This window comes from Anopheles ziemanni, chromosome 3 (assembly GCF_943734765.1).
Source record: "Anopheles ziemanni chromosome 3, idAnoZiCoDA_A2_x.2, whole genome shotgun sequence".
Lineage (NCBI taxonomy): Eukaryota > Metazoa > Arthropoda > Insecta > Diptera > Culicidae > Anopheles > Anopheles ziemanni.
In genome coordinates, this window is record NC_080706.1 from 55,129,395 (window position 1) to 55,144,510 (window position 15,116).

Consider the following 15,116-nt stretch of genomic DNA (forward strand, 5'->3'; position numbering starts at 1 on the left):
AAACAACTATGTTAATTTATTCAGAAAGGAGTATTACTAATTTCCCCGAAACACCATCGTCTTGAACGAGTATATTGTTCATTGCTCAATCCTATAAATACATTTAAAATTGTTTAACAAAGCTTGTTCATAAATTGGATATTGTTTCGAAAATATTTCAACATAAGTACCACAACATCAAATTGAAGAGTGAAAGAACACACGTAAAGAGTTCTTAAAAGTTAGATTAGTAACTCCATTTCAGCCATTTTTCCTGCTTCCACATTCCGAGATGGCTGCATATCTCTGTATACTCAATACTTCGTTTATGTCCAGATTGAGAAGTTATAATATGATGTGGAAATTATAATGAATTTTTTTAAAATTCAAGTTTATGTAATTTGTTACAACGTTTTATTCATTTTATGATTTTTAACGCACCTACCCGCAAAACTTCAAGCTGAATTCGGTTGACCCTCAACCACTCAGTGGGTGGGGGCATCAAGAAATGCCACTCGTTTTCATCAAAATTGGATTCCTTTCCCGAGGACGAGTACCGATGTTTCATTAGACTTCAGATGTTTTTAACATTCTTCATCAGCGTGCCCTTCCCTCGCAAAAATCCAGCCTTTAAACGATTCGCAAGTTCTACTGAACTCCGAGACTCTCAACTACCTCTTTTCCCGAACCAACACAGTATTCACCGGTATCCCTTGCAATCGGTTACAGTTTCTTTGACAATCAGTCCCCGAGACAGCAGAGCGCACTAACTTTGGCTGACTCGTGGAAAAACATTCCACCGGCACGAACCGTGGAGCGATGGTAAGGTAAGAATTTTCATTACCGTCGCTTTTCGGTCGGGAATGAATTATTTTAATTATCAGCCTCAGCAATTCAGCAGACGGAATGGAAGTCAGGTTTCGTTTGCCCCGTTCGGTGGGGTAGTAATGCAATTATGGTTTTTGCGAGACGATTCGTTGATAATTTCCACCGACCGGCAGTTCGTGTGCTTTCCGCTATCGATCGACGTTCCCGGCTTTGAACTAAGGTTCATTAGAGTTATGTTCCTCGTGGCATTTTTCACTGTCAGATGCACTCTTTCGACGCGTTTAGAAAACGTTTTTGTTTGCAAATCGTGTTTAATTGCTGTCTGTATCATATTCTCGTTCATAGTAGCGAATAAAATGAGGTTTTATGAGATTCTTCAGTCAACGTGAAGTATGGTTAGATCTTAATATGAGCAAAGAAGCAAATGGTTGATGCCTTCTGTTTCTCCATTGCAATAAATATAATTGCAGCTGCATCCACTTTTTGCACATGCATGCAGATGAAAGTTTATTTTCCTTCCCATTTGTGCCATTTCCCGCCGTTGACGACGATTCAAAATGGTTCTCAACCTCTTCGCTCGGATTGCAGCGTAAACAAGACTCTCAACTGCGCACCTGCAGCTGCGTTTCATCGCATTGCAACGATTGGCCAGCCGGCGTTTATAATGCATTTCCATGTCAGGCCCTTCCCAAAATTGAAATTCAAATGCACTCGTGACCGGAAGATACGCCCGGACGATCACGAAACCACGCGCCGCCCCTCCGCTAGCTGGCTCGCAAGCTTCCGGCGGTGAAATAATGAAGTCACTGTGACCTGCGCTCCACAAAAAAAGGAAATGCACCGATCAAAGTATTGGGGCAACCAATCGGGACTCGGCAAAAAACAGGGCACCGGTTACCCGAGGGCACCGGTGCAACTTCTTTCAGTCCCAATTCGGTGTGGCGTTTTCGTGTTTTTTTTCGTTGCGTTCTGCCCCTCAGATTTTCACCGATTGGACCGAAGGGGTTTACAACCGCAGCGTGCAATTCCGGAACGGATTTCGTCCCGAGGTCGAGATCTTTGACAGGTGAGGGAAAATGTCGGCCTTCGCCTCGGCGTCGGGGATGATAAAGTTATTTATGGGTTCTTTATTAAAATTAAGCAATATCGATCGGGAACCACTCAGGGCGCGCAAGACAACAGCCTTCCGCCGGGGAGGGGTGGCGGGTGGGGGTGGATTTCTGCAGCAATTAGATATGGCCGCCACTCGATCAGCCGCGATCGGTTTCGCCACGGATCGCACGATCGCGTTCCGACGTTTCGCGAGGAGTCGTAACGAGCAAACCGCAGCAAATTGCGAACGAAGAAAACGAAGGCGCACAGAGCATCGGACCATGGTCCGCCAAATTGCCCACGCCGAGCGTCCGGCGACCAAGAGTGGATCCTTTGTAGGCGCGCCAGGATGGGGTCGGTCGGCGGCCCCGGTCCGGCGGAGTCGGTTCCGCAAACGATCTCGTAATCATCGTCCGTAATATCTGTAATTGGCCGCCGGCCACATTCCCGGGCCACGACTTCGGACGGGCTGCGATGATTGAGTGTGGTTTGCGAGGAGCGCTCGTGTATTGGAACGCACTATGGCTGTAGTTGTGTGCGCGAGCGCCGACCGCTTTTCGGGGCGGTCAAGTTGGTAGTTGGGAGCCGCCAATAATGACTTAATTTTGCGCTGCGCTGACGGACGGGCGGCCAGTTGCGGTCGGGTTGCGTGTTTTCGCCGACCTACAGAGCGCCCTTGCCTCGGAAAGATTTTCGGATCCCCGGATAAGTGATGGCTGCATGACCGGACCATCAATTCATCGGGCGCTGCTGGTAGGAGCCAATTGAATTACCCTCCGGAGGCTCCGTGCGGTGGTATTTTGGTAATTCAATCCTCATTCCTCATTACGGCCCGGTGTCTGGTTAGCGGAATCAAAGCAGCTGGCCCAACGGCGTGAACAGAAGAAAGCTTGCGATCCAGTTGCCAATTGCTGAAGTGTATTCTGGGAAGCATCACTGAAATACAGGATGAATATGAGAAGCATAGGTTAGGTTGTTACAATAGCAAAAACAAAATAAATGTAATTAAAAACAGGCGTTAATCAATACATGAAGGTAAAAATAAATGTAAGCATAATAAACTCTATTTGGGAAGGCTCGTACATTAACTTAATCAAGTTCATGTGCTACGTCCATCAATAAAGAACAACCTTTATACACACTCTTCAGTATTTGAGGTTATGCTATTTGTGCACCTTTCAAACCAATTTGGTAGATATTTAATTAAATCCGGTTTCATAAAAGAGTGCTTGTTTCTACTCCGAAATGCATCCCAAGACCGCCGAACATCTTCAACCATCGGTTCGGAAATGCATTCGCACTGCTTGACGAGCAATTTTCATCGCATGACCGAGCGGAGTCGGCAGTGCTTTTCCGTTTTTCGGCTAACGGGAGCGGGGGAAAACACACAATGAAAACCACCCCAGAAGAAAATGTTAGCACCATTGTCGACGGATTTGCCCGGGTTTTCCAGGCGGCCTGCTTCCTCGAAGCCGTTCGTCTGAGCTTGCCTTCAGTGGGGTTGTTCACGGGCGTACAGCCAACGCCTGGACCGGAGTCGTTAGTTTTTACTGCGCAAACTTTGAATATTTAACGGCAAAGAACGAGCTGCTAGTGCGATTAAGGGCACGGAAACTACGATCCTCGGTGGGATGACGGTTGAGAGAGGGAGTGTATTGGGTTTGAAAAGAAGTTTAGAACAACGGTTTCGAAACCGACGGAACGGACGGGCAGAAATGTTTGCCCAAGATGCCACTTGCACGATTTGGGACGAGTTGAAGTTGGATGGTTGGTTGGTTTGAAGCAAGCCATTTGCTCTGAATGGGAATGGTCAGAGCTTGGCCTAAATTTTGCCACCGTTGTTCTTGGTCTATCGTTTCCTTGCTCTCCCCTTACCAACCCCTTCGCCAATGGCGCTGTAAATCCTAATGTTTAGAATTAGTGCCTTCCCGGGAACTTTCTTCGAGGCCCTTTACGCTGACGGCTGTCGAAAAACTTGTCCGAGCAAATCCCAAAATCGGGCCCCTGCTTCACTGACGGAACAATATTGACCAAAGATGGATTAAGCATTAGAGAATTAACACTTTCTTCCAAGCACCAGTTCTACCCATTTAATCGCCTTTCGGCCGGAGCCGGTGACGATCGGATGGAGCTCAATCCTTCCACAAGGCACCAGACGCCCACCGTTTTCGTAGAAGTTTGTCTTCAACTGCCGGCGAGCACTAGAAAATAAGATACACTACAGACCTTCCCGGGGCTGGGTTTTCCATCCACGCGGAGTGCAGCTCCCGCAAGCAACACCATCAACGGCTTATGCTTTTGAATGTTTCATCTCTGGAGGCAGGCGAAACGCCTCCGATCTACAACGGCCATTCCGCCGACGACCGGATTAGGGCGGCATCGGGGGTGGCTTTTTATCTGCTGAATTATGCAATCGGACCGGTGGCAACACGGAAGTCGAGCAGATGTTTCGAGCCGAGAAAATGAATATTATCACGAGTAATCCGTTGTTTATCATCTTCAGATGGACTGTTGCGACAACTGTTGAGAGCAAGTGGTGAAAAAATATACGATGCTTCAATAAAATGCATCATACATCCATCGGGAAGCTATCTTGTGCAAATTTAATCAGTTAAACGAAACGCAGAATGCAGTTTCAATTTAACATTTTTTGAACATGCGAGTATTTGGCAAAGCTAGACACAGGGTAACAGTTAAATATTAGGACCAAAACAAACAGTTTCTGGTCCAAAGGGCGTAACAGAAGCCAGAACAGAAATTTAGGTTTAGAGTTCAAATGATTGTCAAGATCGAACAAAAGTGCACTATCAAACAAAAACAATTCTTCAACCCTCTTGGTTGAAGGTTTTGTTTTTAATCAAACATTAAACCTTATCTGAAAACTCTAGCTTTTCAACTAGATGGATCGAGAAAAAGTGTACACTCTGGGATAATATATGAAAACAGAAATCTCGCCAAAATTCTAAGAGTTGATCACAAAAAATGTTGCACTGTTTTTGTTTTACATTTTTCCTATCATGCGAAGTTAAATGTCGACTATCTGTTATGTGCAAACTAGAGTTGTGTAAATCAGATTCACATTAATGGTTCTGAATGATTCTTTGCGTTTTAGATATGCATGAATCTTTAAATGAGAAATTCATGAATCCCAAACATTCTTCATCTGATAAAAAGTGATAAACAAAAACTGGGTAGATCGAACCCATGCCACCGAAAGAATCATGGAGATTCGTCAAAGATCCGTGAAAAATCCAAAAAGATTAATTAACGTTTCGAAAGATTCATAAACGGTTGACGTTTGTAACGTCATATGAATGAATCCTTTCAAAAAATAAAAATAAAACATCTGTTAATGAATCTTGACAAAAGATTCATAAGGCCCAACACTAGCGCAAACCATAAAAATTGCGAAATTTATAACTTGTGAATAATTGTAATGCCTACTAAATACAACCAAAATAATTTACTTGAATGGAGTGTTTCTATCTTGTTGATCTTAAGGAAAAGCATGTCATGTTTGGAAAACAAAATTTATACCGTCTTTACCAAGAGTGAAGTCATTGAGCGAACCTTTTGTTCCTGTGAGAACTTCTGTGAAGTGATCACTAGCTCCTTAAGTTAAGCTGCCATTCAATTGCGGCGTACGTTGTTGTCAAGATGTTTTGCACAAGATTGGATCATTACAATTGAGCTCCGCGCAATTGTTGAACCATTCTCGGAAAGTTGTGTTGCCATCAATGTTCCGACACCGGCTTACAAAATAAGCACCGGCTAGTTGAAGAGCGATAAAAAAGCGAGTAAGACAGCCCGTCCTATTAAATATTCCCCCTTCGGATGCTAGCGCTTGATGGGTTGTCGTCAATGGCATAATTACCGCGCACCCGAACGTTCCTGCCGGAGGGTAAGCAAACCGGGCAGCACCAACTTTGACCATCGCGCGATGCGGAAGAAACGTGGGCTTTCAAGGGCATCCCACCAGGACATGAGTGATGAGGATACGAAAGCATCGATCACCTGGTCCGAACCCCCCCGTATGCTCTCGAAGGTGTCTTCGACGCTCGAAACCGTCCCGCGGCCTAAGAGATGTCCAGCAGATCAGCATCGAGCCCCTCCAAGACTCACTTTTATTTACGACACCCTTACGCATGATCCCGTGCACGCTCGACTCAGCATGGATTACTTGCTCCAATCCGCGGCGATTAATGTTTACGGCTGAGAAGCGGTGCAACTCCCCGGGCAGCGAAGCGGCAACTTGTTCCCGGGCCACAGATAACAAGCAATAATCTTATTTCCAACCTTGTAAGTAGCTGCAAAGAAGTGGTCAACTAGATTAAGTCATTATCGTCGGCCTCATTATTTAACCCTTTGCCGCACCGTGCCATTCGTACGTTCGCGAACCGCCTGCTTCCTTGGTGTGCGTGTGAGTGTGTGCGTTGCTTGCTTGTCTGCCGTTCTCTCGGTCGCATGTTTCTGGTGCGCTCCCCAAGGGACCTCCGGGCGATTGGCGTCCTCCGCTTGGGCCGTCGGTATGCCGGGCTTGAAAAATGTGCCGGATAAGAGATGTTGTCTTATCGCGCCTCGAATTAACCACCAGGTATGAAGTGGATTCAACACCAACGTCGCCCAACGTGCCCCTCCCCACTCCGCCCCATCGAACTTCCGGGAACTCCAGCCGCTTGGGTGGTTTCTCCGTGCCATCAAACGGCGGAACATGGCCCCAGCAACGGGTACCGAATGGGATGCGAGCAAAAAGTTAAGAAACATGAGGTACTACTCGCGCTTGGACAAACCTCACTTCCCTTGACCACGCGAACCCATCGCGATGAAGAATTTCCTCCGCTTTTGTCTTCACGAGCGCCCCATCGGCAGACTGCGAGCGTGGCAAACCCTTGGCCGATGCCTCAAAAGCTCGAAGCTGGCAAAAGTCAGGGGGGAGGGAGGGGAGCAAAAATCTCGTGTCGAGTTATTACGTGAGACTTCAGTGGCTTGCCGGGATCTCGGCTGATACGGTGGTATGTTTGAAGTATGTTTTGTGCATGTTCCGTTCAGTTTTACTGTTCATCTCTCGTTATTGAATAGTTCATGCCTCTCGAAAGGGCATGTATTTTTCTTGCAGAAATCGGAAAATCTTATTAATGATTTTTAATTTAAATAAAGAAATGTGAAATATTGGAAAATGGTTAAAAAACATTCTCATGACATTTTAAAATAAGTTGAGTTTAAATAAAATTAAATAAATTTTCATTAAATGAAAAAAACACTCGTGCAGATCCGCTTCAGCGAAATTCTTAGCCATTTTTCCTCCCGGTAGATGATGAAAGACACCACTTGATGATTGGCCATTCGTTTTCGTTCCGTACGTCCTTCCCTAATGGCGAGCACTCCCGAAAACACCCCCAAAGCCCCATCGCGGGAAGGGCTAGTTAAATGGCAAACCATGACCGCCAACGGCGAAGTGCAGTCCTTCCCATCAGCCGATAAGGCCAAAGCGCCAAGCGTTTGGGCCAGATGAAGTGGAAAAATTACTCTCGCGATGTGTAATAACAATGCGAGAGTCCGGGCGAGATAATAATGATAAATAATGCCGGATAGCACGGTTCAGCCCGCGTGCCCGTCCCAGCACTCCGTCCGGGTTGCGTTTTGTTTCTTTTTTCTCTTGTGTTTTTCCAGTGAGTGAGTGTGCACACCACCACTAGCGATCTGCTCGCGATCCGCGAGATTATCACGCGCCGCCTCAAGATCACGACGAGCCCCGGCCCATGGTCGCTTTTCGCCGACTTGCCCTTTGCTTGTGCTTTGGTGGATTTAATAGAGATATAACGAAGAATGGAATCTCGAGGCGATAAAAATGAGCAAGTGAAGCGGCTCAGGAGGTTCGCGTTCGTCCTGCCCTACCTCGCAGGAGGAAGAAAGTTTCAGGTTGATCGTCGGTGATCTTGCGGCCCGCAAGCCTGCCACGATAACGCCAGACGATGGGGTTAAAATTTGACCAAAGCGAAGCTCAATCAAAAAACGCCATCGGCCCTGGCACGGGCACCGCTATGACCAAGGGTCGGTGCAGTATAAGAAAAGCGGTCGAACCGGGGCCGCAACCCAATCCCAAAACTTCTGCCGAGCGAAAAATCGTTCCACCGACGAATCGGCACCCAACCCAACATTGTGGAGGACTTTTTGACTTTGGGCGGAAAATTTTCAATTCATTACAGCGTTCCCTGCGCCACCCTTTGCACCCTTGTTGGTGAGCATCGGCAAGCAAATTCAAAGCACGCCGTAGTCCGTAGATGATCGAAATGAAGTTTTCTTAAGGCCCCGAAGGTTCCCCGACTGACGACGTGCTTCCCGGTTGGACCGACGATTGTTCCCACTTTTTTGGAAACTTTTGGGGCCCCTTTGGCCGGGACCTTTCGTTTTGTTTCTTTCTCTGTAAAATTTATTGTTTCTTCGTCCGCCGCCGCAGAGCCTTTGGCCGGAGCCGGGCGAAAGTATTCGCCGGAGTTCACAGTTTCGTTTCGGGGCGCAATAATTCATGCCTTTTCCGATGACACGAATCGGCTCCGCCGGAAAGTGCGGTTTTTTCGTTCACGGCCAGTGGAAGATTTCGTGCCCACTTTCGGAGCTTGTAGCTGTCAGCTCACCAGGTCGGGTACGTAGGCGCAACATTTTCGATGGCTTTTTCCAAGGCTTAATTGAGGTCAAGCGCGATGGGTCAACTTTGGACGGTGGAGGAATTTATGCACGTCCATTTTCCCGTCCATATAGGGAGTCGGGGAAAATTGGGAAGCTTTGTATAGAATCGCTCGGGGGAAAAAAGCCGATATGTATGACCAGTACGCCCTTGAGCGGTAGATTGATACATTTTACAACGGCTAACGAGTTTACCGTCAAACTAATATGGCCAGTTACCCGAAGGGAGCATATTAAGTAATGGAAGTAATTTCATTCCAAGCTGCCAGATTGCAAATTTTATGGTTTTCGCCGTGTGCAGCAGGCAACTGACAGGTCACTGCTCTTCGTGTCGGGCGTTTGATGTTTCGTTTATGCATGCCGCCATCATTCTCCGCCACCGAGAGGTGCTGGTTTCTGACTTCAAAAGATTAAATAAACTGGATTGCCCAAAACGTTTTCAAATTATTTTTATTTGCTTTACCGTCACACCGGAGGAAAACAATAAATTAATAACGCAAGGGAAAATAATTAGTCTTCCAACGGGCATCACGTGGGGAAAAACGATCGCGTACATCGTTTGCCAAAAAAAGCGGTCGGCTTTTTCAAACCCGCAAAGTCGTTCACTGTCACCGGGCTGCTGACGCGAACGGAGCACGCCCGTTCTGGTCTAGGTGAGTTGAGAGCGCGCTTCTAGAGCGACGAGAATATAAATCAACCCATTTCCCTCCCACGACAGCCTGGCCGCCTAAACCACGAGAGTGCTTCTGGTGTAAGAAACCAAAACAAATTGCATGAAAAATGATACTTTTAATTTGTTTTTAATGAATTCATGCCACATGATTGCCGCATAAGGAGCGGCGAGGGTGCGCAAGACGGTGGCAGGATAATTATGATGGGGCTCGCTCGTCGGCGGAATGCATAAGTCACCTTCAACCCACATCAAAAAGTCCTGCTTAGCGGAACGGGCGTCTACGATTGTCGCTCGCCGGGCAACGACGATAAAACATAAACCCCGACAAGGGTGCTAGGAATCAGCTGTGAAACTCTGTGAGGAAACCCCTTTCAACAGTCATAAATAACTTTCGGTCGAATGGTGCGCGGCTGCTGACACGCATATGTTTCCACCGCGCCATCAAACGTTCCCGAGGCGGTTGCCCAGAAATTGTAATGAAGAGCAACGTACGCCGCGGAAACCCTTCACTAACTTCCGTAAAGACAAGAAGTGGTTCACACCGCGCGCATGTATGTGATGTTGGTGAGAGATCCTGCTGCGCACCGAAAAACATCGCGATCCCCTCCATCCCGCCCGGATCCACCGTTGAACTATCGGCACCGGAATGATGGCAAGTATGATTTATTTGTTTATGCTTTGAGAAACGATGTAAGTCATTTTCAAATTGACTCTCGCTGAGAAAATATGTTTCGGTAAGGATCTTCACTTTTTTACGCGAAATCGAAAGACGATGTACAGGCGGGAGGAAACGATTTTTCTTGAAAATGTTTTGAAAACAAACACACACGCACTCGCTACGTCCCATCGGAAGCGGAAACGCTGAAATAATGGGACAGCTTGTGGAAGGAAGGAGCGATATAAAAAAATCGAAATAACAATTTGATAATTCAACACTGTCACCATAATGTGGATTTACGAGGCATACCCTCTAATAAAGCTACATTTTTATTCCAGCCCGTTGTGTTTTCCTTTTCGGATCTATTTTTTAAACGCATCGAAATCAAGCCCCTCTAAACGATGTGTCAGCGGAAGAGATTTTCTGAAGCGGCTATGGGCGAGGTTTTGTTGATAAAATATCACCTTTCGTTCGACGAAGGATGTCTGGTAGCAAGGGGAGATGTTCATAACTCTCGAATTTCCCACATTTCTACACCACTAAAACAATAACCTTAACCGAAACAGGGTGGTCTGTGCAGAACCCCCTTTTTCTTACCCCTTCTTGATATGTTCAATAGCAAACGGATGTTGACAGTTGTTGGGAATGTTGTGACATAAACTTTACTAGGTGATTAGTGATCCTTACAATTTTCCAACAAAACGAGCGTTACAGGGACAAAATCGTGTAAGTTCCTATAAACGGATTCAAGCAGCAAATACAGTTGTTTCAAACCACACACAGTATTAAAAAAACTTTAACAAATATATAAAAAAACATAAAAAATAATATCAAAAACTAAAAAGAAAGAGGCAAGTGCAATCATAGTGAACAAAATTTGATATTCAGCTCAAATAATTACTGGCAAATCCCCTATCAAATCAATTTATTACCAAATGAATTGTAGGAGTAGATAATATAATGAAGCAAAAAACATCACGACATGTTTGGGATAAAACTTCCAGGACCATGTTCTCTTTCCAAATAAAGCATCACGATATCTGTCGGCGTTCTAGATGGAATAAAAACGGGAAAGTGAAATGAAGATGTCACCTAACACCAAGACCGAAGACAACAAACCGACAGACTGACGGCATCCGAAATCAGATTAATTGAAGACGCGCTAAGACGACACTAAAGAGTCACCGTGGAAATCGGCCAATTTCTTAAAATTAGCTACACTTTTAAGCCCACTCTAGCGTTCCGACCCTGGCGTTGGCAGCAACGATACGACATCTGACATTGGCGCTGCCATATGCTAACATCGTCACCTAATCCGGGCGCGTGAAGTCAGCGTCAATGAAACGAATTTCCCGGCCGATGAGCGAGAGAAAATGGAGCGATGGTGTGGACATGATGAAAGATCTGGCCGCTCCCCTCGCTCTGCCATCCGACACAGCCGTGCAGATGTAGCTGCTCCTTCGGTGACAATTGGCGGTTGAGCAGAGGATATCAACAAATTAAAGGCTAATTATTTATGACATGTTTAACCGCTGCCGAGCACATGTTTTCCGTTCCAATGCGTGAATGGAGTGACTGTGCCCCGGGGAACATCATCGAAACAACGCCACGACATGGAGCTGGCTGCCGTGCCGGTGCTATACGGTGCTGTTTCGGGGAAATCGGAAAATTCCTCAAAAGATTGCGGTTAAAAAAACCAAATCTCAACAAAGACTTCACACATTTGAAGTCATAAAAACGCGATCCTCAAAATGTGAGAACTGTTATAACAAAGAAAAAAATCGTTCAAAATCTTAAAATACGTCAGATCACACCGTTGTTCCGCTTTCTATTTCGTTTGTGGTTTTTCCACCAAGCGCGATCGCCACTGGCGTTTCTTTGTTTTTCCTCAGCGGTTGGCATTTCCTGTGTGGCTTTGGAAAAAATGGTTTATTTTTACGAATCACACCAGGCACTATCTTGCGCCGACTGTGGAATGTTCGTGATTTATTAACACCAGAAGATGATCACAGTCGGTTTGGAAATGAGCTTCCAATTGGCGGCTCAATGCGCAACGTATTATGAAGCATTACCGATTGATGTTTCATCAGCTCTAGATATTTGATAGAAAAATAATTTCAATCCAGTGTTTATTTTCACTTCCCTTTTTGAAACGTGGTTAGTTCGTTCTCGTTACATTTTGAATTAAGGTAGATAACAATGTGAGTTTGATTCAAAATTCCTCCAAGATATTTAGACGTGTTTGTTTGCTAAAATGTGCAAAATTATCAGGTAAATATTCATGATGTTAAGACTAACGCATAAAAAAAACATAACCTGTTGAACTTCCTTTTTCATTTTGATCTGATTCTTAGCTACGTTTGTTTTGCAAGGTTTGTTTCGTGAATTTTTTATTTATTATCATGACTATTCGTTTTTGTGTTATTGTTTTATGCTACTTTGAGATAAATAAACGAAAACGAGAAGGCACATACACTACACTGTTTTGCGTATCTTCAATTCCAAATACAGGATTTAACAGCGTATGATTCCAAGATTGCAATATCTAGTACTGCGGTTTTTTAGTTGTTCAGTTCGATACCATCTAGTATCTTCTATTAACCTTGTTAGATGTTAAATCTAACGCATGAAAATGCCAGCTGCGACGACGCATTGAAATAAGTTCGATACTTAATTTGGCTTTGTAGAACGGTTTTGGTGTCATGCCATAGATGGTGCACGGACTGTAAGGCAAAATATGGAGCTTGTTAGTTTCTTGCTGCAATCTTGGAATTATCTTGGAAAATTGGAACGTTCGAAAATGCTGTAAGTGCCATTTGATTTCCTCTTTGAGAAGACGTATTGCTAGTAACAAATGCAAACCAAGGGGCAGAAAAGATCAAACGTTTTACAGCAAACCGTTTCTTCAGTACGCTCATTAGAAGACAGCTTCATCCCATTCCACCTAACAACTTCGGCCTGATGTCTTATGCGTCCATTATTCCATGATTTATAATTTGCTAGCACAACATCATTAATTTATGTGGCCCTTGATGACGTTTCAATTATGTCTCGTGGACGCAATCAAAAATAAACCCCGACACGGTGTGTCGTGTCCCGTCACGGGAGTGCCGATCTGCCTTCGCACACACACAGACACAGAGGTTGGTTCATAAGTCTCGCAATGCTCATTCGGCATTCAAAACAGCTACATAAATATACACTTTCAACGATATCATCCCGCCAACGGTTGTCCTAGCAAGCTCGCTCTGGCGGCATTCGATAAAAAGTCACATCTTCATCACTAAAACGCCGGGAACGTGCGCGGTAATCTTCCCATTTACCGGTGGCAGCTCTACCACCACGCTGAAGCCGACGACGACGAGCGCACACGTCACATGCAGTACGGCTTGTAATTAGCTTCCAGTGATAAATTAATTGTAGCTACGGTGCAGGCATCAACATCAAAGCAAGATGCATTATTCAGCGTCCGCCATCCTCGTCGTCTCGTCGATTGGCGAAGACGATAGCACTGCGTCTTCGAGTCGAGACCGTCTGAGTTCTAGGGCCATGCTAGACTCGACGAAACCCCTCGGCGGGATCGCGTTGTTCGGTGGCTTTTACGATTGTCTTTTCGTGTGTCACTTTGCATGTGGGACCGGTTCATGGGGCAACGGAAGGGAAAGGATGTGTGTGATGGGAGGATTACAAATCTATCCGAAGCAGAGAAGCGTATATTTATAAGTACCTTCCGCAGGATTGCCTGCATTGGTTTAAGAATCGTCGATTGGATTACATCGCCGTAAGCCATTAAGGAGGAGAAATCGAAATAAAAGCATGTTCAAACACGCACACACTGGCGAAAGGTACAAAAGGCGTATAAAAGAAATAATCCCAGCCACCCGAGTGATCAAAATTGAAATGATAAAGTTAAATGAACATAAGAATCAATAAAGGTAATAAATAATGCCAGCCCTCTCGTCTCACAGCTTCACAGACCACGCCGTTTCCAAAGGACGAACACGGTCGTCACATCCCACACGAATGGGCCAGCTTGAAGAGATATCCACACATACACACACATACACACACAAGCAGACACAAGCCCGCTGGACGGACTACTTGGATTTTCGTTGCGCCGAGAGCTATTTCTCAGTCACAGAACGCAGAAAACGCACAACGGAACATAATTCATTCATGGACATCCCACCCCGCGAACGGGAATCGCCGGTCGGCAGCCTTAGAGAAACAAACACCCCTGCAGCTGGCGGTCACAGGTTCACGCGAAGGTGCGCCCGGTTTCCCACAGGCAAGCTGTTGCTGGCCTCTGCTCCCAGCTCCGACCAGAATGGGCCTTAATTGAGGTTTTAGCTGCGAGCTGCATCATTGTGTTGGCTGCCAAGGGGGCGTGGAGGCGCCAAGGGAAGGCGTTTTGGCCGGATGTCCGAGCCAGGAATTGGACTCCTACAGCTGTACTAGTTGCAGACAGTTTTTTTTATTTTCAGGTCTTCGAACGCTTTTGCTTCAAAACATAGAATTTAAAAATTTACAGCCAAACGTTTTATCCGTTTAAAAAATATTTAAACATGCGGAATTTGTGGTTATCGTTACGAACTTCGCCGTAAAGCCAGAACATAAACGTCATCAGGTGCAAGACGGAAAATTTTATTGTTTGGTAGACGTAAAAAAATGTTCAAATTCCATAACGGCCAGTGCAGCAAAACATTTTAATGTTTGTTTAAATACCCTTTATTGAGCTGTAACCCGTGTGTTTTAAGTTCTTTCAATCTACTCGCGTGTGCTCAGGGCACTTTTTTTCCACGACGTTTTCCCATATCCAACACCAGCCGGGTCAATCTTGTGCGATCGCGGAGGGCACATAAATCTTGTGCCTCGAATCGTTACCTCCATTCTGCATTGAATCGCAAGATTGGAAGGTACCGATTCCCACTCATTCCCGATATTGACCAATAACGTATGCAAGATTGGCCAACGTAGATAATTTCACAATTTTGCTCGTTGCTTCTTCCTTACTGGGTAATGCAAAGTTCCACAAAACCCGCGAGTACTCGAGGAAGATGCGTGGAATATAATCACGCTTTTATGCGCTGCCATTCTGGGCCTCAGACGGCTCGCCATTACAAATGTCTTTGTCCGTAACGTTTGGGGCCGATTGTTGGCATTCGGTTGACAAGCGATTTGTAACGAGATGTCTATCCTTGG